The 21,919-nt window shown below is 42.0% G+C and overlaps 1 long non-coding RNA gene across 1 annotated transcript; it reads left to right on the top strand.

The window, feature by feature from the left end:
- Window positions 1–19,016: 19,016 nt before the first annotated feature.
- LOC135310471 (uncharacterized) lies at window positions 19,017–21,005 on the top strand. The gene is made up of 3 exons (XR_010370541.1): window positions 19,017–19,220; window positions 19,311–19,449; window positions 19,842–21,005. It is a non-coding gene; the product is annotated as an uncharacterized LOC135310471 (long non-coding RNA).
- The last annotated feature ends 914 nt before the right edge of the window (window positions 21,006–21,919 follow it).

The following is a 21,919-nucleotide window of genomic DNA, read 5'->3' as shown; positions in this document are numbered from 1 at the left end:
TTGATCTGTGAGTACATATAGTGCAGCCGCTGTCAGGAAAAGTAGTCTCCCTCAGTTAGAATGATGGTGAACTTACTAGGTATTTGCTTTTTTAAAAAATGTAATAGTGCATTACTTAGAGCTGTTTGTAGTTCCTTATCATCACAGATCTTTAGTTTTAAAATAGGCAACATATTTTAGCTTCTTCCTCCTGGAAACAATATCCTATACCATAATCAAAGGGACCTGGTTATTTTAAAATACACAGTTAATGCAGACAGATACATTTTTCTTACTTTCACAGAAGTTCAAGAGCCAAGTTTGTTCTCTGTGCAAGCTCAAGAAGAGAAGTATGCCAGCAGCTGTGCAGACACCACTGGTCTGGCAATGCACGCTGACAGATGTAGTGTGCTATTGCATAAGAGAGGACCAGCACTCCTGCCATTGTCATCCTTCTTTTCCAAGAATTCTTGCTGTATTTGTCACTGTCCCATGTCCTGCTTCATCAGCCACCATCCTGCAGCCTGCAGAGTTAGCAGAGGACACTGAGTAATGTATTATTCTACTCATTTTCCTTGTCTTTAAGAGAGGAGATGGTGGCCATTGTAACCACGATATTGGGAACGGTATTTGTGGCAAGAGAAACACTTCCTTTCTGGATCTTATTTTATAACAGAGTATCTGTTTTGTCAGCCAAGATGCTGGGGGAATTTATTTTGCCTCCAGGATGCTGTTTGCTTATACTGAGCAAAAAAAGATTGGAAAATTGTAACTGCACATGTTGTGATTTAAAAAAAAAAAAGTTACCTTGCAATGAACTTACTCAACCTTACATGCTAATACCATAAGAGAAAAGGATCCCCTAGTTGACAGAATCACAGAATCACAGAATGGTAGGGGTTGGAAGGGACCTCTGGAGATCACCTTGTCCAACCCCCCTGCTTGAGCAGGCACACCCAGAGCAGGGGGCACAGGAACGCATCCAGGTGGGGTTTGAATGTCTCCAGGAAAGGAGACTCCACAGCCTCCCTGGGCAGCCTGTGCCACTGCTCTGGCACCCTCACAAAGGGTTTCTTGCCATGCTTTAGAAATATCCATGAAAGAGACCCTGCAGTTTCCTCCCACCTATTTCTAGAGATGCAACAGCATTAGGGAATCTGACTGGGTAAACTCCATCCACCTACCCACGTACATTTTCCTCATAAACCTCTCAGCCTTTCACTTGCATCCAAAGAAGCATTCACATGTGGCTTGCTAATGAACACTTTCATTGAAGTATGCCATTAAATAAAAGGTGCTATGCTACAAATTAATTCTGTTCTGTGGTACCCACTCTGCATAGTATCCAGGAAGCAGTCCCACATGAATCAAAACTTGGGAACCCTGGCTTTAAGAATTGGTCTGATTTCCACTGCTGTAATTTGTGTTTGCTAGGAGCTTGCATTCTGGAAGGCATCTGCCTGTAGCAAGGTCACATTTTGATGTCAGCCCTTGGTAAGGTGTGGGAAGAGAAGTGTAGTCACTTTATTAATATTGCCAGAGACTGCTGACTCCAGAAAAAAAACTCAGGTAAGAATAATGTTCTCTTAAAAGCTCAAAGGGACTGAATAACTTTGCAACACCTCAGAGCTTCCAGTTTTTTCTCTGGAAGGCAAGAAAGCCAAAATTACAAATAGACAAACCTAGAGCTCAGCCCAGCAAAAATTTTTGTGCGCGTATCAGGGAGCGGGGGAGCACCACAGAGGAGCCACAACCTGCTCCCACCTCCCTGAGCCATGGGAAGGGCAGTGCAGAGAGATCTGAGCAGGCTGCCTACAAACAAGGCTGGATGCCTGGCTTCCCATGCGTGACGCTGCGAACACTGGCACAGAACCAGCTTTTGCAATACATTTCTCAAGCCTGTTAAAAGTGCTTGGCTGGGTGGATGTCCCTGCGTGGGTCTCTGCTAGCAAAGGGAACCCTCACTGGGCTCTGTCCCCAGTCACCCAGCTTACAAAGCAGGGGTTAAGCTTTACATTAGTAATTAAACCCTGACCTGTGTCTTTTTATCCTAGAAGACTAGCTGAGGTCTGCTCTTGTTTTTTAATCCTGTCCTTCCTTTGGAGGGTGTTGTATGCTGGTATAGGTCACTGCAAACTGCTGTAGGAACCATTTAGCTCTACTTCATAAAGCACAGAAGATGCACACAAAAACAATGGCAGAAGGTGAACAACATTGTCGACTACCACATGGCATTTTTGAGGATCGTTGTTCTTCTGCCCTAATGATATCAACACCAGCAGCAGGCCTTATAGGAATGTGTCATTTTGCAAGATGGGAGACACAGAGCAGAAACCAAGGTGGTGGTAACTTCCAGCTGGCAGGCATCCCAAGAGATGTAGCAATTCCCTGACCTTCCTGACACAGCATGCCTGCAGGTGTGAAAGCCTTGTGAGTGCTTGCCCTGAGAGTTAAGCAGAAACCATGGCAACAGTAACTACGGCTGTGCCTTATCACCATTTAACTTCGCATTCTGGCTCTGTTTTAACTTGTCCACTTTTAGAGTGACCACTTGGCTCAGGCACACATTTGCTAGATATTTTGTCCTGATTGCTTAAAAAAATTATTTACGGAGTTACCTGTATTTTACCTGGATGTTTCTGCATAATATTCTACAAGAGGTTTTCTTCTATGTATTATTGCAACCACAACCTACCACTCATGTTGGAATTCATTATTTACTAGATAGATGCAAGGACTGAGATATTCACTGGATGAGGTATTTCTCCCTTAAAGACCTAACAGTCTCATACTTCCCCCCAGGCATTTTATTCATTCCTAAAAAACACAGGCAAATGGAAAAAAACCCCAGCATTGTGTGTGCTTTGCCTTCATGAGATATTATCACAAAACCTAAATTCTTTGTAAACATCAATACAAAATGTTATCATGGCAGATCTGCTCTGCAAAATACCTGCTGGACAGAAAGTAATTCAGGAGAGCAAGGTGGAATAAGTGCAAGAAATGTCTGATGTTGCAGTGAGATAAAAGCCATACAAATAATTTGCTTTCATCACAAGTGCTTCTGCTTTACGTGGTGGAGATTGCTTTTTCTGCTGAACATGTAGCTTGAGCATGAAGTCATATCTTGACAGATTAAAGGACATGGCTTTACTTTCTACTTGGCTTTACTTTCTACTTGTACTGTCACTATTCTATTTTCTGCATTTCGTAGACTACTTTCTCAGAAAATAGCTATGATTTTACAGGCCTTCATGCTGCAGTGCTCACCATCTCTCCTCTTGATTTGGGTCATTGGCCACAGCAGTGGGAGAAAGGTTAGACAAAACCTCATGGGAGCAAAATTTTTTCATGGTCTACTTCCCTGCTGACAAGCAAGCCTTGCTGCTAAGCCATGTAACTTGCACAGGTATTTCTGAAAAAAAGTGAACACTATCTATCAGCCCTAGCTACCTGTGCTGCATCTTCCCAAACTAAGGCTTTGGTCTCAGACTCCATACCCTTACCCACACCCTCCTGCCTTGCTCTAAACCATGACTCCAATACCATGCGTGCTCCTCTTGCCCCATTTCCTGTATTTCCTGTTAATATTCTGAAGCTGGACCCATCATATGTGCTGTCTCCATTTCCAGGACCTTGCCTTTTCTGATTTACAAGGTTCCCTGTACCCGACACGAATACCACCTAATTTTTTGAAAGCTGTGGGTAGGTAGAAATATTTGCTGCCTTGCCCAAAGTCATCCTGGTACTTGCAGGGTCACATTCTCTTTCCTGTTCTTTGGATGCTGCCAAATACAGTAGTGCATTAGTAGGGCAGCAGAGAACTGCAACACACTCTGCCTTGCAGCCATGCAAAGCCTACCAGGAGCTACGCTCACATGGCCCCACTATAAAGTGCCGGGCCAGTGCTGCTATGTAGTTCCATCTCTCCAGGTATGTGGCATACCTCATGATGGAGGACCCAAATATCAGAACTTAGGTTAAAAAGAAAAATCTGGGGGAAACTAGTAAAAGAACAATACTTCGAACATTGATGAGCTTCTGTCAGACCAGTCCTAGCAAAGAGGGAAAACAGATCAGCAATAGACCAAAATTAGGGAATGCCTTGTTTTAACTGCATGCATAGTTTCTTGGATCACTAACACAGGGCTGTTGTCTTCTGTATCAACACTGAACTTGATCTTGGGTTCTCAGGCTTTCTGTGGGCCTATTTAGCATAATCCTTGCAATGGGACTCTAGCGCAGACCCCAAAGGTGTTGAAAAATGCCTTGAACTTCTTTTCTGAAACAAATTTTCATCTGCCTGCTTCATTGTGGAGAATGATAGCTCTTTGAAGTAAAATGGAATATACCAGGTGCTACGACATGTTATCGAAATTTATATTGCCAGAAGCTCCTAGTGTGTCGGTCAGAGTGACATAACAAAAGCTGTTATTTATGCTTTTCATCAGTAGCTTAATCATCTCCTACCTTCAATCAAGGAATATGTTTTGCAGATGAGGAGTACATAGGAGAACAGGAATCTTATTGTGAAGGCAAAATATGAAGGAAGCCTGCTGGTTTCTGACAGCTGTCTCAGAAATGCAAAGAAAGCATGGAGAACAGTGCTGATGAAGGAAGTCCACTGCTAATGCTGAAAAGCCATTTCTGTTATGTCATGGGTGAAGACTTTTTTATTTCCTACAGAGATGTGTTCTGGAGTCCTGTGTTTCAGCAAGCCTCACAGTGTCTTAGTTAATGCCTGAAATTAAATCAGCTCCTGTCCATTTCTGAATCACACAGATACACACCATCTCCCTCTCAGCATCAACACCAACAAAAAAAAGTCTTTCTATGAGCATTTAGATTGGCTGAGAGCATCTTTTTTGTCAGTAATATAGATGAAAAACAAGAAAGGGTAGTCAGCTATTAAGTATCTCCTTGAGAAAAGACACATCAAAGCTAAGCACCTTGGGAAAAATATTGCCACACCCTCATCCCAGCACAACGTTGGAGAAAAACCTAACAAAACATGATGGGTGATGAATTAGGAGGGTTGCTTTGTTTTGCTAATTCAGAAAAATGTATTTAAAAAGTAAGTCCAGTGTAGTCACATATTCCTAACCCTCTAGACAGTTTGATTATAAGTGTTTGATTATAACTGGGGGATGTACTTTTTCTGGATTTTAGTAAAGCTTTTAAAACTGTCCCTCACAGCATCCTTTTGGACAAGTTGTCCAACCGTGAGATGAGCAGGTACATGGTGTGCTGGGTGACAAACTGGCTGAACACAGGGCTGTGAACATCAGGTGTTCCTCAGGGCTCAATTCTAGGGCCATTTCTGTTCAATATACTTATCAATGACCTGGATGCAGGAGCTGAATGCACCATTAGCAAGTTTGCTGGTGATGCCAAACTGGGAGGTGCTGTTGACTCTCGTGAGGGGCAAGGGGCCTTGCAGAGGGATCTAGATAGATTGAAGCAATGAACAATCATCAATGGCATGAAATTCAACCAGTCCAAATGCTGGATTCTGCACCTAGCATGGAGTAACACTGGGCACAAGTATGAACTGGGAGATGAATGCTGGAGAGCAGCCCTGCAGGAAGGGATCTCGGGGTGCTGGTTGACAGCAGGCTCGGTATGAGTCAGCAGCGTGCCCTGGCAGCACGGAGGGCAAGCCACAACCTCGGGTGCATTAAACACAGCATAACCAGCTGGTCAAAAGAGGTGATTATACCACTGCATGTAGCCTTGGTGCAGCCTCACGTCGAGTACTGTGTGCAGTTCTGGGCTCCACAATTTGAGAAGTATGTGAAGGTCCTTGAATGCATCCAGAGGAGGGCAACAAAGCTGGTGACAGGGCTGGAAGGCATGTCCTGTGAGGAGTGGCTGAGCACTCTGGGCTTGTCTAGTTTGGAGAAAAGGAGGCTGAGGGGTGACCGCACTGCTCCCCACAGCTTCCTGAGGGGGGAAGTGGAGAGGGAGGTGCTGATCTCTCCTGCCTGGGATCTAGAGACAGGATGTGTGGGAATGGTTCAAAGCTGCACCAGGGGAGGTTTAGACTGGACATTAGGAAGCATTTCTTTACCAAGAGGGTGGTCAAACACTGGAACAGGGTTCCTAGAGAGGTGGCCAATACCCAAACCCTGTCAGTGTTTAAGAGGCATTTGGACAATGCCCTTAACAATTTGCTTTAACTTCTGGCCAGCCCTCAATTGATCAGACAGTTGGACTAGATGATCATTGTAGGTACCTTCCAACTGAACTATTCTATTCTATTCTATTCGACTATTTTATCCTTGAATGTCTATTTCTAAGGATCTGCAAAAGGTGAGAGAAACATATCCTTTGTCAGAGGGCTGGAATTTATTATGCAGGAACCCATATCCCCATCTGAAAGCTTGTATATGGCCACAGGATTCTGGTTTAATACATCAAAATTTTGCAAGATTGCCTTGAGGCTTTTTAACAGGAAAGTTATCCACTTTTGCTCTTTAAAGCCAAATAGCTCCTACCCTGGGGAAATATTTTGAAAAGCTCTTGTTGCCAGTTTTATGATGTTCAGTCTGACTATAAAGGTTACAAATGGAAAGATTAGTAGGTGTTGCTCCTTCTTAGGCATAGTTTTTTAGCTTACACTTAAAAAAAAAAAACAAAAACCATGAGGATAAAAAAAGAACTATATATTATTTTCACTATGTATACTGCTTTCACTCTATATGCTATATTCACCTATAGAATGGGATCTAGGTCAAAAAGGTTACCCCAAATTTCATACACAGACAAGGCTGGGGCATGTATGTCCGAACATTGGCACAAGATCCAGAACACAGTTCTGGCTGCCACCAGCTAGCGCTCTCCAAAGCAGTATCCTGGCATGCCTTGGAATAACCATAGGACATTAACTGTTCCCAAGGGGCTATACAGATGAAGATAAACTGCTCTGGAGGATAAGATGGCTTAGCTGTAAGGATTTAAGCCAAACCATGCCTGCTGTCCTCAAGGCTAGAGAATGGTCCCTGGCCAATTTTGTGTACTACTATAGATGTAAACAAGGCTTGGTTTGACAAAGTAAAACCCAACTCAGGTTTGAAACAGCTACCAAAATGGTAAACTGCTCTCCCAGGGTCATCCCTCTTTTAATCCTGCTGCCCAGATCTAAGGAAGAACTTTCTGCCAGTCCATCAACAGGATCTCTGCAGCAGACTTTAGTCACAGGCTGTTCCACAGCTGACAAAAGCTATTGAATCTGTTCTGTGTGTCACAGTGTGGTTTGTTTTGAATATTTCAGACTGGCTAGCCAACAGCCTTGGGGAACCTTACTGCAAATTTCCTGAAACACCCTATAAAGGCACTTTTGTTTATCCTATTCACTTCGCATGACAGAACACAGGGAAGGTTAAAAGAAGAGCTGTATGTGCTGGCGATAAGGGTTACAGTTGAAGGTGAACAGCATTTTAGACTATTTATAGCTGATATTTTTCCCCTTTTAGAAACACCACTAATAATTGCCATTTATTGGAGAGACAGAGCTCTTTTTTCAGTTTGCAAAATATGGGTTAAAATGCCTGTCAGCTCAAAAGGATAATGAAATACACACAAGAATGTTATAGGAATGCTGGGGTTCATATCTTGTCTTTCATGACCTAGACTTAATGCAAGCCATAGGCAGCCTTGCACACTCATTTGGCACTTTACATGCAAAATTTCTTAAGTTTCTGATATTTAATGTGTAGAATTCTTGTATGAGCATATCTAGCCTTGACAAATTATATAAGCAACTGCAAATCTGCAAACTGGAGACCAAAGTCCTCAGCTAGGAATTAAAATGTCCTATTCAGATTCTACACATTTGCAAATAGCAAATGATAAAAGTAATTACTTGCCTCTGAAGTCTGACATATGGGTTAATCGAATAATAACTGTGCAACATTTACAAAGTCCAGTGTGCTATTATATGGGCCAAAGCTTGTTTTTGTTTCATTTTATATTCAAGGCTCCTTAAATGGCCAAAAGGCGGTAAGAGAATAAAAAAGGACAACTGAAATGTCATGGCAACATATCTTTGCCATTGGCAATGGTGGCTGATGATATGCAAATAATTTTTAAGTCAACAGATTACTGGAGGGGCACGTTTCTATTATGCCAGTCTTTTCAATGGACCTGTGCTCCTCAATAAATGCATATTTTAAGATAGTATTGTTGTTTTCTCGGGCTTCATGTTATAGCCTTTCTTTATGTGCTTCATTATAAGGTATGCTAATTGTGCTGTTACCGTGTGAAAGTGGGTGGCATGAAACTGTTTAGCTGAACTGCAAATCAGACCATGTAGGTTTTTAACCAATAAATTGTTCCCCCCTCCTCATAGGACTTTGAGGAAACTTTAATACCAAAGGTCAAAGTCTTGCTTCCTTAATTGCTACTACTTTGAAGAGAAAAGCATAGCAATTCTGGCAAGTAAGATCTAGGTCACTGGATTAGTTAGCTGTCTTCAGCTGTAGCTACACAAACTTGGAAATCCTTGGTTTCAAAATACAAACTTTGCTGCAGATCTAGAAGACTGCATCCTTCCCCTGGAAACTAATCAGTCATGCCTTAGTGCATTTGATTTGTGTGACAATGGGACTTCTGCCCAGGCAAGAATATCAAAGTGTGTTTTCTAAACTGTCCCCTTTATTTGTCATTAATATGTATTACTCCATAGAGGATCTCCCATAGCGATTCTGCTCTCAGAGTGATCACTGAGGTGAGTCACTGCATCTCTAACTGTAGGCAGCTAGCAAGGTCATATGGTCCAGAGTCTGCTTTCAGATAATTAACATGCTATAATATGATAGGATATATGATGTGATATATACACATTTGTTCATATTATCTCTAGAATTTTTATAATCTTTTTTTCCTTAATATTTTGCTTGTTCCTTTCTAATATATAATTTTTGTTTATATCAAACCAGGAAGATCTGTTTCCAAATTTTGGATTCTTTACAAGAACTTCAGTGAAACTAGAAGTTCCTATCACAGTTTGACCTAAATATATAGCACAGATACATTCATGGCACACCAGCTTTCCAAGAACTCTTGTGTATTTTGCTTCTAATGATCTCTGTAAGTGGATTTCTCAATGCATGGATTACTGGAAATTTACCTGTTCCAGCACTGGAAGAGAAAAAACCAGTATCCTTGTTTAATGCCTTCTGAAACAACCTCAAGAAATGAACCTTGGGTAAAAGTCACTTAGAATTTCTGAAATTGTTTTACTAAGACATGTTTCTGCTGCTGATTTATGTTGACAAATGGAATTTCTGTAGCAATTTCCACTTGCACCTGGGCGGACTTGCTTTCAGGGCTGCAGCCTGTGTACTGCAATTATCTACAGGGCTAATGTAAGGTAAAGATACTGACCTTCATGGGCATTTTTGCACAGAAACATCTGGTGAAGGCATCTTTGAAGAGTACAGGATAATGTCAGAGGTCCACCTTGCAGAAACATAGCTCTGTACCCTCCCTAAATACTGATTTCCCTTCAAAACATAATAGACTTCTCAGTTAAATGTTGTTTTGTGTTTGGTTTATTTTTTTTTTCTTGTGGAAGTACAAGATGCTTTTTCTCACTCCCTTAAAATGCACTGTAAACTGTTACATACATCCAGCTCAGTCTTTCTGCTAAACTTCTTCCTCTTTGCTACTTAAGCACCCTGCCAGGTGCCACATATTTTGGGATAATGAAGAGTAGGGAGAACAATTTAAAAGTCTTTAAGTAAGAGAAGGAAAGAAAAAGACAGAGACTATGATTCAAGCTAGTATTTTTGATAGAAATTGGGAGGTGCAAAAAGTCAGCTGCTAGTGGTAAAGATATGAAAGAACCTCTTCTATTTTAAGGTTCAAAGATAGAGCAGGATTTTTTTGTAACAATGAAAAATGTGGATTTCCAGTAAAAATATTCCTTCTCCAGGTATATAGATGACAGTGTCTAAAAACTAGTATTTCCAGTGTTTAACACAAAACCTGAATTTATTTCAGGGAGATCAGTGCTTAATTTAATATCTAATGCTCCAGTGACAGAAAACATCTGTGAAAACCTTCAATCTGCTCTGCTCAGCACACAAAACCAAGAATGGTTACACAGCCTCCCAATGAGAGGGCTTTACACTACGCCGGATACAACTACTCCTCAGAAGATATAGCCTTAAGAGTATCTCACAGTATTTTTCTGCCTTAGATTCTGAGGAAACCACTATTATGCCCATCTTTCTGTCTCATTGAGCAGGTAAGACGTGGAAGGAAGAAATATTTTTAAAATCACGAGTTATGTTTAAAAATTTTTAATGTACTTAAGAATAAGGCAGCCAGTTCAGAATAAAGATGGAATGAACTGGAAGCTCAGTTCAAAGTACCATTTTCTCTGAATCCAGAACACACAGATGCATTTAAGAATCATGTTTCATGTGGGACTTTCAGCCTGAGCTTTCCTGTTTTTTGTCAGTGCTGCTTGATTCCTGCTCTGTGATGTGCTGATCTGCCACCCACTGGCCTCTTTAATCCTGATAGAGACAGCACAGTGGAAGAACAAAATGATTTTTCTACATACATCAAAATGGTTATTTGAAACAGGCCCACCTGAAGTATCTTTACAGCAAGTGAAGCACCATTTCAATGTGGTGTCTGTACTTTTCCAAAATGAAGAAGTCTGTCTAAACAAAGTGTTGCTCAAGGGGAGGGATAGACGCCCTTCAGCACTCAGCCTACCTGGATCATATCTATCCTGGGTACCACTGGGCTGCTGAACCTCCCACACATTTGGACTCACATTTAAGAACGATATCTGAGTATCTTCCACCGGCATTAAAAGGGAAATATGAATGACCTGTACCTTAGGAAGTTAAGACTATTGTTTAAGTATTTAATTGTGGATGGACCTCATTGATATCTAAAGTGAGGCTGCATATGCTCAAGTCAAAACTTAGAGATGAGAGAGGCCTTGGGTTCTACTTACCTGCCTGTATGAGATATAACAACTGTGTGAAAAGGAATTTGTACAGACTGGAAAGGTCTCTCTTGCCTTTGTAATCTCCATGTTAATGTCTTATGGCTGTATTTTGCATGTTGCAGACCATGTTTTCTTGTCTATAAGAGCACTAGCATTAAGTAGCAAAGCCCACTTTTGCACTTCCAACTCTTCACAAGTTATATTTATGCTTTGAGAATTAAAATGATACTACAGAAACAGAACTGTTATGCACTTAAAAGGTTTTGGAAAGCTTTTGCAGTTTTACATACAAATGTAAAATATTTTATCCAGTATTAAAAACAATTAACAGAATCACAGTTTCTATTTTAACCTGGGAAAGAACATGATCATCATTTTAAGTTAATATCAGGCATAAATATGTTACTCCATATTTCTATGCTCACACGAAAGCATAGCTTTTCATGAAGGGTATCCAATATTCTGCTATGATTAACGAGAGCCCTTTCTGTGCCATACATCCAGGTAACACATGGACATCAGATGCTCATCCTCCCTTACCACTTAAGCAAGAGTGCTCCTTGCTGAATTCATGTTCTGATCATTACATGAACAGTAGTGGCAGTGTGTTCCTCACACTGCCCCTGCGTAGGTAATAACCATCAGTGAGGGTTGTGACAGCTGCATCCAGTTCAGGCTGGACTTTGAAGATGGATGGCAACACAACAGCCAAGGGCTGTCTGGAGCAGGGACCCAGACTTCTTGCCGGTATGCAAGTAAGACTGTAAGTCAGTCGTCTTATTAAATAGCAGACAGCCCAGGGCCTGTTGAGCTCTCCTGTATGGCAGCAGGCTGCACACCAGGATCTCCCCTTGAGTAGGGACATCTCTTATGGCTAATCCTCAAGGTTGACAGATTCCTTGCAGCAACAGATCCTCAATAAGTCACTAATAGCATGATAAATTTTGAGATTTAGCTAAGTGATATAAAGGATTGATTGCATGTATATAACCCTTTAGATGTAAACTATAGACCAACTCTGGGATTAGGATTGGATCTAGCCACAACTAGACTCCTGTCTGTAGTAGGAGTTTAGAAAGCAAGGGGGTCCTTTCATGACTCAACGGGGCGGGCTCCTGACAGTTTTGTCTCTGTCCTCTATGCAGTAAATAATCAAATGTACCTTGCCATCAAATCTTGTTAAGCCACTGTCGCATTTACCACTGAAACTTGTTAACTCACTGTTTTATATCAATAAAGTATATTTTTTTGCTTCTCCCTTACAAGTGAAGTGTATTGTCACTCCATCCAGAACAGAAGTATTATTAAATAGTACCAAACGTATTGCTGCTTTAATCCTGCTAGATAACCTGTCCTTTGAAGAGACTCTTCCAAAGTACATCCCCCCCACATATGGCTTACACTTCTGTTCTGCTTTCATTAATGAAGTACGGTAAGTCTTAGCATGCAGTTATCCAGCCAACTCGACAGCCTGGTATATCCTTTTTATTAGAGGGTAGAATAATTACAGTTTCCATAGCCACCAAATTGACCCTCATTTTTAGTGATTTAAATTCTCCAGGACTAACAGATAGCTCTGTGTTTCCCTCTTTGAATAATGAAGAGCATGTTCCTTTTAATGATGGGCATATTAGACATTCTCTTATTCATTGTGTTACTTGGAAGCAATTATATTAAATCAGTTTCCATGAGGTTGAGGGAAAGAGAAGAAAAATATCAAGATGTTGCCACACCGATGCTATGAACAGGCTATTCATGAATGTAGAAAGTCAGGTTGTCAGCTGAAACATATGGGCAGTGATGGGATCCCAGGAGCAGCTTCAACTACCACCAGCTGAGGGACCTTCATTAATGGAGTACACTTGCACAGCAGCAACTGAGGCCCCCACCCAAGCATCAGGATCTGCAGCTGTGAGCTATCGCATCACAGGAGAGGGAAGAGGAGACCTGTACACCCTCCTGTCATTCAGTGTCACTGGTGAGAGCAGACAACTATTCAGGAATGAGATTTTCTTAGCCTCTGAAGTATTATTCAGTATGGAAGCCCAGCAGGTAACGTTTACCAAAGCATGATCCATACAATAGGGCACAACTGGTATTCAGTATGCCAAAGGCTGACTTCTGCTGACACATCTGAGGTAAAGGTAAGATACTGAAATACCAAAAAGCCCAGGATTTTACCACAACAAACCAAAACCAGGGAGAAAATATTGTATCATGACATTACCAGAAACATATCAGCAGACATCTGTGAAGTTTATCTTCACTGATATCTGCTCCCAAGCAGCACCCTTTTTAGCTCATTTGCATTCAGTAATTATCTTACCGTTCCTTAGCCAGACTTAGAAGTTATGCAAATCAAGGTGGAGAAGAAACAAAATTTTATCAGGTGTTAATTAAGTCACCTAGGGTTTACTTCATGGGAATTTTCCATCAGTGTAGAAGGAACAGAATCAGACTCACTGGTTTTGGCACCAATCACCTGTGCCGAACTGCTTGCACTGAAGACGCACTCAGGTACAATGCATAGTATTCTAGATGATCTTTCTGGATTAAGTGTTCATCAGAATAAATATTATGTTTCATTATTCTATATTTAATATGGGATAGTGTTCTATACTAGCTAATGGTTTTGTCTGAGACAACGTTACGGTTGTATCAACACTAGGAGAAGCCTAGCCTCAACTAGGGTTCCTGATCGTTTCGTCCTGCCTGGCCCCTCAGACAGGTCAGGAACTGGTGCTGTCTGCCTGGGCTCGCTCTCAACTACCCACAGACCTTTGCTCTTCATATCTGGAGTAAAAGCATCCTTCTGGACACAGTTAACGATGACCTATGTCAACTCATAATCATAGACATGGTTACAGCATATGTTAAGCATTCATATTTCCAGTTCAGCACAAAGAACAATTACAGGACTTTACACAGTGACAGGGACAGAGCTGAAACAATAGGACCACCATCTAAGGCAACAGGCAGATGGGCTTTCTCATTGTAAACAGGCTTTAGAGGACTATTTGGCAAGCTGTGTATGCACAGCAAAAAAACTGAGGGGAAGAAGCCAGCCGGCAGAAGGAAACAGTTTGGTCCAAGAAGAGGGAAAGAGTAAGTGTGCTCCCCAGGGAACAAAATCATGTGGGCGTAGTGAACCACCTACCGATGTTTGTTCCTCCTGTGTTGCAGAGAATACGGGCCTTCGTGGCTATAAATCCAGTGTCTATGGATCTAGACACTGGATTTATATACGTTCCCCTGTCTCCACCTATGACTGATCACACTTGTATAGATGTTGAGCTCCAAAGTGTCTGTAGAAGAGGAAAGGAACTAAATATCAGTATTTCTATACTCTCCAGAAGGAATCCACTCAAGCCTTCCCTTGTCTATACTTGCACAATCAATTTGCCTTTATAGTTCAGATTATCAGCATCTTGGGGAAGGAGCTGTCAGGTGTATTTTTTTAACAAGCACAATGCCTGCCCATATCACCATGCCAATAATTATAGTTCTGGATTGCTTTCTGTGGATTGTGTGTCTCAGTCAAAAGTGAAAAGAGATAAATTAGAGGTATTATAGTATTATAGTAGCCGAGATCACAGATTTTGAATGAAGCTGTTGGGCACAGTAATTTAGATTTACACTTGTTAAAAATAGCTGTCAAAGTTATATGTCAATCTGTTAGCACAATGTTTAATTTATCTTTCTCCTCAGCAAGGTTGCCTGGAAACAGGAAAATAGTCTGAGAAATCCCTTTGTGAAAGAGTGGTATCACTTGAGAAATCAATATGGCCACTTTATGACTGCTATTTTTATTCAAAGATGTAGAACCTCTGAGATAGAAAACCCCACAACTTGTAGTAATTTTAAATACACCTGGTACAACTAGCAACTTGGAGGTAGGTCTTTGTTCAGCACAAAGCAATGTGTCACTTTCACAATTACACTGTACACTGGTATCTCTCCTGGTGCACGTAACAATCACATTCAAGGCAAAGTTTCTCTTGCAATATGTAAACTTAGGACTGAGCGTTGCTGACTGGCTTCACCGAGAGATAGGAAAGCACATTATTTTTAACCACAGGCCATGAAATTGCAGCACAAAGTGCAGTAAAAGCATGGAAGAATCTATACTTACAGTGTCTGTCCCTGGCAGACAAACAGAAGTCTCATGGCCAGAGTGGCTCATTCAAACGATGCTACTGAAGAGACATCCATCTGGGTTTGCTGTCAGCTCATGCTGTCACCATTCCACGTTGTGCATGGCTGAGAAGGGCAAGGAGGCAAGGACAGACAGCAACAGAGAGGTGACTGGGTCAGTTACATTAACTGGGTAAGGGGAGAAATCTTCTAAGATTTTTCAGAAATATAGCTCCATGCTGCAAGTCTCTCATCTGCCTGTGCTGAACTCTCTGCTGATGAATAATGGCCTTTAGGGAACACTTATGAAACATGAGCATCAGTCACTGCAAAGAGCTTTTTGAGCCAAACAGCTAGGTTACAGGATTTCTTCTAATGCCAGGGATTTATCAAAGCTTTTGATTTTTTTTCTTTATTGGATTATACAGAGGTTTAAGAACCCAATACAGCCTTAATTGTGTGAAAAACCATCATCACACAGGTTATTCCCCTGAAGTTCTTGAGACACATGTGGGTTTAAATGGACTGCTTGATCTGACTCCATGATTCTTTGCCAGCTGCATCTTGCTATGTTTTGCAGACCTACAGGTGACCGTGCTCCTTGTGCACCCCTCCACCTCCCCCCTGCCCCCCGCAGTTGTGTTCTTCAGTTTTCCACATTTCACAGCTTCTTGCCTTTGTAGGCACCAGTTAAGCACAAAAGCTGCTGAACTATGAGTATGCTGAAGATTAAGCTGTGAATGCAATAAGCAGAGATGGCTGGAAAAGGTTTCAGTGGAGTCAGTTGTGCTGTTGTGCAGTCAGGACTTGAGGCAGATGCAGGCAGAGCAAAAAACAGTAGGAGGAGACAGTGCCTGCTGGAACAGCAGAGCGAACAGTTTACATTGAATAATTAATATGATGTGCTTCACCATTCTTACTCTTCACAGACTGTCTGTCAGCAGGCTTATGATTTTCCCGTTAATTTTCTGTGGGGAAAAAAAAAATCCAGGCTGATTTCTGTCAGTGATGTTATCTGCTATCAGCGGGGACAGTGTGAGCGTTCAGCATGCAGACCCATGTGTTGCACTGGTTACTGCTGGCTGTATAAACATGCCTTTTTTCTGTCACCTTACCTGGAGAGTGACATTCTTTAAAGCCTGCTCCTGCTACAGTTGAATTTACTCCAGGATCCCTGTTGACTTGAATGATATGAAACAATATCCTGCAGTCATATGCTCAAATCAAATCAGTGCAGCACGGGTACTCACACTGAATATAAAAACAAAGCCCCAGAGGAGTTTATGCGCCACATGCACGGATTTTTCTGTCCAGAAGGTTACTTATACATGGAGGAGACGACAATAAAATGCATAGGTCAATTCCTGTTCTTCCTTAGATCTCAGTATGAGAAGTATACTTTACTTGTAGCCAAAAAATCGTTTTACACTGATATATTTAGCAGCAATATTTGACAAAAGGCACGAAGGCCAAGAGCTGATATCGAGCAACCTTTTGAGTTTTGTGGCCTTCAGCTGGAGCTAAGATGACTCAAATAATAAAACACGCAATTCCAAAAACACCACAGGGATGCTGTTCAAGTGCAAATGTAAATTATGATGAACTTACGCATCCCTGGAGTTTCACTCAAAGAGAATACAGAGATGATTGCCTTTGGGATGAATGAAGGCTGCAGTACTCACAGTGCTGTACCCACATTAGCTTCTGTGAGCAAGACATGAAGAATGATGGCAACAGAAAGCAGAGAATTGTTCTCAGGAGGGTTCCAAAATAGCCACTCCACGGGTGAATGCTCGTCAGAGAAGCTGGGGTATCTCCAGGGCAACTTGTTTCTATGACACTCCTGCCACAAGCATGAAGTACTGATCTGTACAACCCTATAGATGTAGGCCTTGGATTTCAGCAGTGTTTTGGTATAGCCTCTGACTGTACACTGCTACGGCACTGTTTTCAAGAGCAATTCATCCATTCACGGAGAAAATTCAGCAGCTTTAATATGGGCACCAGCACATGCACTTAGACGGATGTGGCCTCTCTGCTACTGATGCAGATGTTCACATGCCAAGGTGTCCAGGCATGCAGGAGAAAGTTTAATCATAGGCTTAGGAAAGAAACAGTTGTCGGGAAATGATTATCAAGTCAACAAAACGTGTGGATCAGAATGTGGGTTTTTTCCAGGTAAAATAACCTTAACAGTATTTGATTTACGATTTACCAGTGTGAGGATTGCTCAGTCTGTTTCTTAATAACATGTAAGAGAAATGCTAGTATTTCAGGAGGCTGGGGTGAGGGGGTGGATGGGAATTATAGTCCCAATTGCCTGGGTTCCACCTCACCCGTAATCAGCAAGAACCTCTTAGGACCACTCATTCTTAGTCTGCCCCATTGGTAAAGGCTGGTGTGAGGGTGTGCTGTAGTTTTACACCCTGACAGCTCCAGTCACCTCACCAGAGGGTTACACTTGGAAACTGAGGAGGGCACATGTAATCAATTCCCTTAAGCTGAGACAGAGACAAGCAAAGTGGCTACAAAGCAAAACTGAGTGTTTTTTCTGCAGTGCCTTGTCTTTGTTGTGGACCACAAGAAGATGATTGCCCACAAAAGGGGTCTTTCAGAGGGGCACTCTAACTGTTCAAGCAGAAGGATTTATTCAGAGGGATTTTTAATTACCAGCTGTAAAGAAATAGTGGTGTAGAAACTTGCATAAAACACACTCGGGGTTATGATACTGAAAGCAAGGGACGGACTTGAACAGTAGGGCAAGATAAAAGAAGAGGGATGTGAGTAGGAAATTACTGATGAGTTTTCAAGATGACTTGGTTGAGCCATTAACTGCAACTGATCTTTGTACAGTCTGCTTAAGCTTTCTAGCCCAGGCATTGTAAGTCGTACACTAACAGGAAATTGTTTTCTGTTCTGCTTTGCATTTTCAGTTATTTGTTAAGTAGCACAACAGATGCTTTGCTAACAGCTAAGAATTGCTAAACTTTAATACCAATTTAAGTTCAGAACTCATAATCTGTTAAGTTTGTAACTCAGATGACGTCTAAGACTAAATTTTCACAGGACTGATGTTTGCTTGGCCACATGGCTCCTGCATACATATATGTCATACAGATTACAGAGTCTAAAATACCCCATGAGTCTACAGGAGTATAAAACTCATACAGAGAGAAGACGGGGTTCACTGACTTATTTGCCCTCCTTCCTTAGATAACTGAGAACAACTAGCCACTGCACTTACAGTAATTATAGCTGGCCAGGCTAATGAAAAACTACTTGTGAGGAAGCGCCATTAAAAAGTCCATTTATCTCCGGAGTGCTGAAGGAGTCTTCTCCCTCATTGTGCTTCATAGATCTCCTGAAATCTGACTCAACATACTGCCATAATACAAGAAGTCTGAAGAAACATAAACTGGTCAGTTCTGAGCTGTGCATTTCATGGAATGGAGGAGGAAAATAGACTCCGACTGCATTTGGAGAATTTTCTTCTTCTCTTGATCCTTAAAACAGGAGGGAGTTCAGAGATCTATAAAATAACCTGGAGGGTGATTTAGATGGAAAAGTTCCAAAAACTGGTACCTCCCTGTGCTCTTCCCCTTGCCACCCGTTTTATTAAGAAACTGAGAAAACTGGAGGGAACGCTGAAGATGAGAGCAGCACTTGTGGGGGACGTGCTGCCCTCCTCAGGCAACCTGCCTTGAAATGCTCACTGCTGCATTCAGACCAACCGTTAAAGCAGGAGAGGCACCACTCCACGAAATAACAGTATTTTATTTTACCTTAACTACCAAGACTCAACTCGGGACAAAAAAAAAAAAAAATCAAATCAAACAAAACCAGCGAAACCGCCCAGCGCAGCCACCAAGCCGGTCTCCCTTCTCCTCCTCTGAGGACGCTTCTGCCACAGGGCGGCGGCCTCCCCCCTTATCTCGCGGCCGTTAAAATGGCGGCCGGCAAGTGGCGAGGAGGAGGAGTGTGTCTGTGCGTGGGCGACCACGTCCCGTCCTGACAGGGACACAGCCTGCGGTAACACCGAGGGGAGCCGAGGGAGGCTTGTGTAGCTGTCTGCAGCTGCCGCGCTGCGAAAGGCGGTCCGGGCGGCGCTGACGGGGGCGGAGGGACTGTAATTCTGGTAATGGTCCTGATCCCCTTCTTTTTTCACAGCTGCAGGCGTGACCGGTTTTGCTTTTTCTTGCTTGAATGTGAATCATTTCATAAGCAGGTAGAGCCGCTGGTATTGAAATGCATCGCAGGCAAAGGCGTGCACTGCCTTTGTGCAGTGGCACATCTCAGAGCCAAGAGAAGTCCACTCTATTCCGAAGTAAAAAAATGCTGCCTTCAGATTTTCCTGAGAGATAAAGGTGACCTTTGTATTTGCACTTGGGAAAATAGTAAACAGGCCAGAGAGCAGAATAATCTTCTTGGCTAATAAACATGGCAAAAAAATTCCTCTGTGTTTCATTCCCCCGTAGATACTTATCCCCACAGCCCTTCACTACTCTTAATCATTCTGGACTAGAAAAATTCTTAGCAACTTTTACCTCAAAATGCAGAGTTAAGTGAATAGTCATAATTCCTTTGACAAAAATTGGATAAAAGCTAGCCTTGATGAGAGCTGTCCATGTTCTTTACATATCTGCAGTCAGAGCAAGGCATTTTGTCTCTGATATAATGCCCAAGCTTGCAGATACATAATGTCAGGAGAGATGCTTATGGGGTATGAGAGCTAATGTAACTTTTTTTTTTGTATCAGACGAGCAGAGACAAGCTGAAATAGAAGAGGTGGCCACTGTCCTCCAAACTGAAACCAGAATCAAGCATGGCTTTGGGGTTTTGTTGGTTTTTTTTTTTTTTTCCCCTATTTCCTTCTAACCCATGGATAGAAACTAATAAGCCATGTATGATCTAGTGTTACAATGGCTTTCCCTTGCTGTAATTTTTGCCTGTGATCTTGGGACCACAGAAAGTACCAGTGTACCTTAAATGGTATACGACTATATCCTGAACATGATAGCCAGAATCTTGAGGCACAGAAGAACCCTTATTTTGGACCTGGATTATCAAGGTAATTGAGCCTTATGAAGTCGAGTTGTGTGTGACACAAGTGGTAATGTTTATGTGCAAAAGCACAGCTTTATAATGCCTGTAGCTACCCCCTCTTTTTTTGGGCAAAAGGCCCTGTGGGATTCACAGAGACTGCATCATTCCAGCACACTGCCCTGCACTCATTTCAAGATGGACTTGCCACTTGAAGCTGCTGTAGTGAGAGATGGGGAAGTAGGAAATACTTCTTGTATCCCACTGAGCTCCCTCAGGTGGGGGATTACTGCTGACATCTGCAGCCCAACTCAATATCAAGTCCAGCCAGTTGGCTGTCAGGCTGAGTTGTCCCAACATGGGGGACAGTCAGTCTGCGTGAAGATTTTGTAGTTGCTCATGTTGCTGCAGTTTCATCTCCAGGCCTCATCCCTGATTTCTTGCCAGAGCAGGAAGCAAAGCTCCTTCTAGCCCAGTTTTTCAGACCCAAAGAATTCAGGTGAAGGTTGGCTCAAGTATTTAATTTTTCTGATTTTCTCCAAAATTTGATCTGCCGCTCATGAAAGCTACAGGTGTAAATCTAAGATGTGATTCAGAGAGTCAGGTTCCCATTTTGGTGCAGTATAAAGCATCTGTTCTGAATTCAGCACATGTAACCTCTCTCACCGATGCTAAAAGAAATTATGTATGTGAAATGAATAGAGGGCATGCCGCATACATGAACTGAGCAAGCAGATTTATAGACTCGGTTACACTACTGTAAAGGTGAGGTAGTCCCTTAACTTCTAGTAGCGCTAGTTTATACCACAGATATACTAATTTAGTCTAATTTAGTAATATATATATAAATGTATTTGCATGTCTGTCTTTAGCATGGTTGATCGGAGGCTTGAGAAGCCACCTTGTGAATTTACAGAGCAATCACTGTTAATCCACAGAGTGGTGCTGTTGGCGTATTCTCAATGTACTGTAGCAGAATACAGATGTTTCTTTAGTCTGTTTAATTTAGCTAAAGTTTTGTCCAGGTGGCATTGTAACTAAGGGCAGAATTTAAACAAAATACTTTACATTTCTTTTCCAGGCACTCTGCCTCTCTGAACAATAAGGGTTCTGTTCTGATTGCAATTTCATGTATATGGATTAGTTTTCATGTTTTCAACTATGCTCATGCCATGTTATTGTTGTAGTTTGTAAGCGAATGTTAGTATTCTTTGACCGGGTGCAGGACTGGAGAAGGCTGCCAGTCCTTCTCAGGTCTTTTGTCCTTCAGCGTATGAGGTAGTGCAACCTCAGGGTTTTACATGACAGCAGTGGACTATGCCATCTAGAACACCTTCCTTCCATGTGAGGATCTGTGTACAGGAGGTCCTAGTGCAGGAGCCAAGGTAACACCTCTTGCTCACAAAGTGGTGTGTGATAGTCACCCGGGTCCTCTACTTTATGACTGAGAAGAAACAGCCCAGTTGATGCTGGGTCAAACTTCTCTACATTATGCCGCCAATGCACTTGCCTACATCATGCCACGACAGTTTAACCCTCTAAGAAGAAGAGAATATTTCAGTTCCCATGCTTATAAACTCCTGGCCTTTCTGAGGCAATTGCCACTGACTCCTATCTATACCGTTCTGTACCACCATAAATAAGTTACTCTTACTCCTTTAGAATTTACTACTGTCTTGGTTATTGTGAAGAATTAAGCTACCTTTATCCAAATCATTGGTTCACCAGCTACAGGTCGCAAAAGTCAAGTTGTTTTTAACTTCTCAGATAAATCAGGCCTTGCAAGCATTTCTG

The sequence above is a fragment of the Phalacrocorax carbo genome, chromosome Z, assembly GCF_963921805.1.
Source record: "Phalacrocorax carbo chromosome Z, bPhaCar2.1, whole genome shotgun sequence".
Lineage (NCBI taxonomy): Eukaryota > Metazoa > Chordata > Aves > Suliformes > Phalacrocoracidae > Phalacrocorax > Phalacrocorax carbo.
The sequence above is the reverse complement of the archived record's forward strand: the minus strand, read 5'-3'. Positions and strand labels throughout refer to the sequence as shown.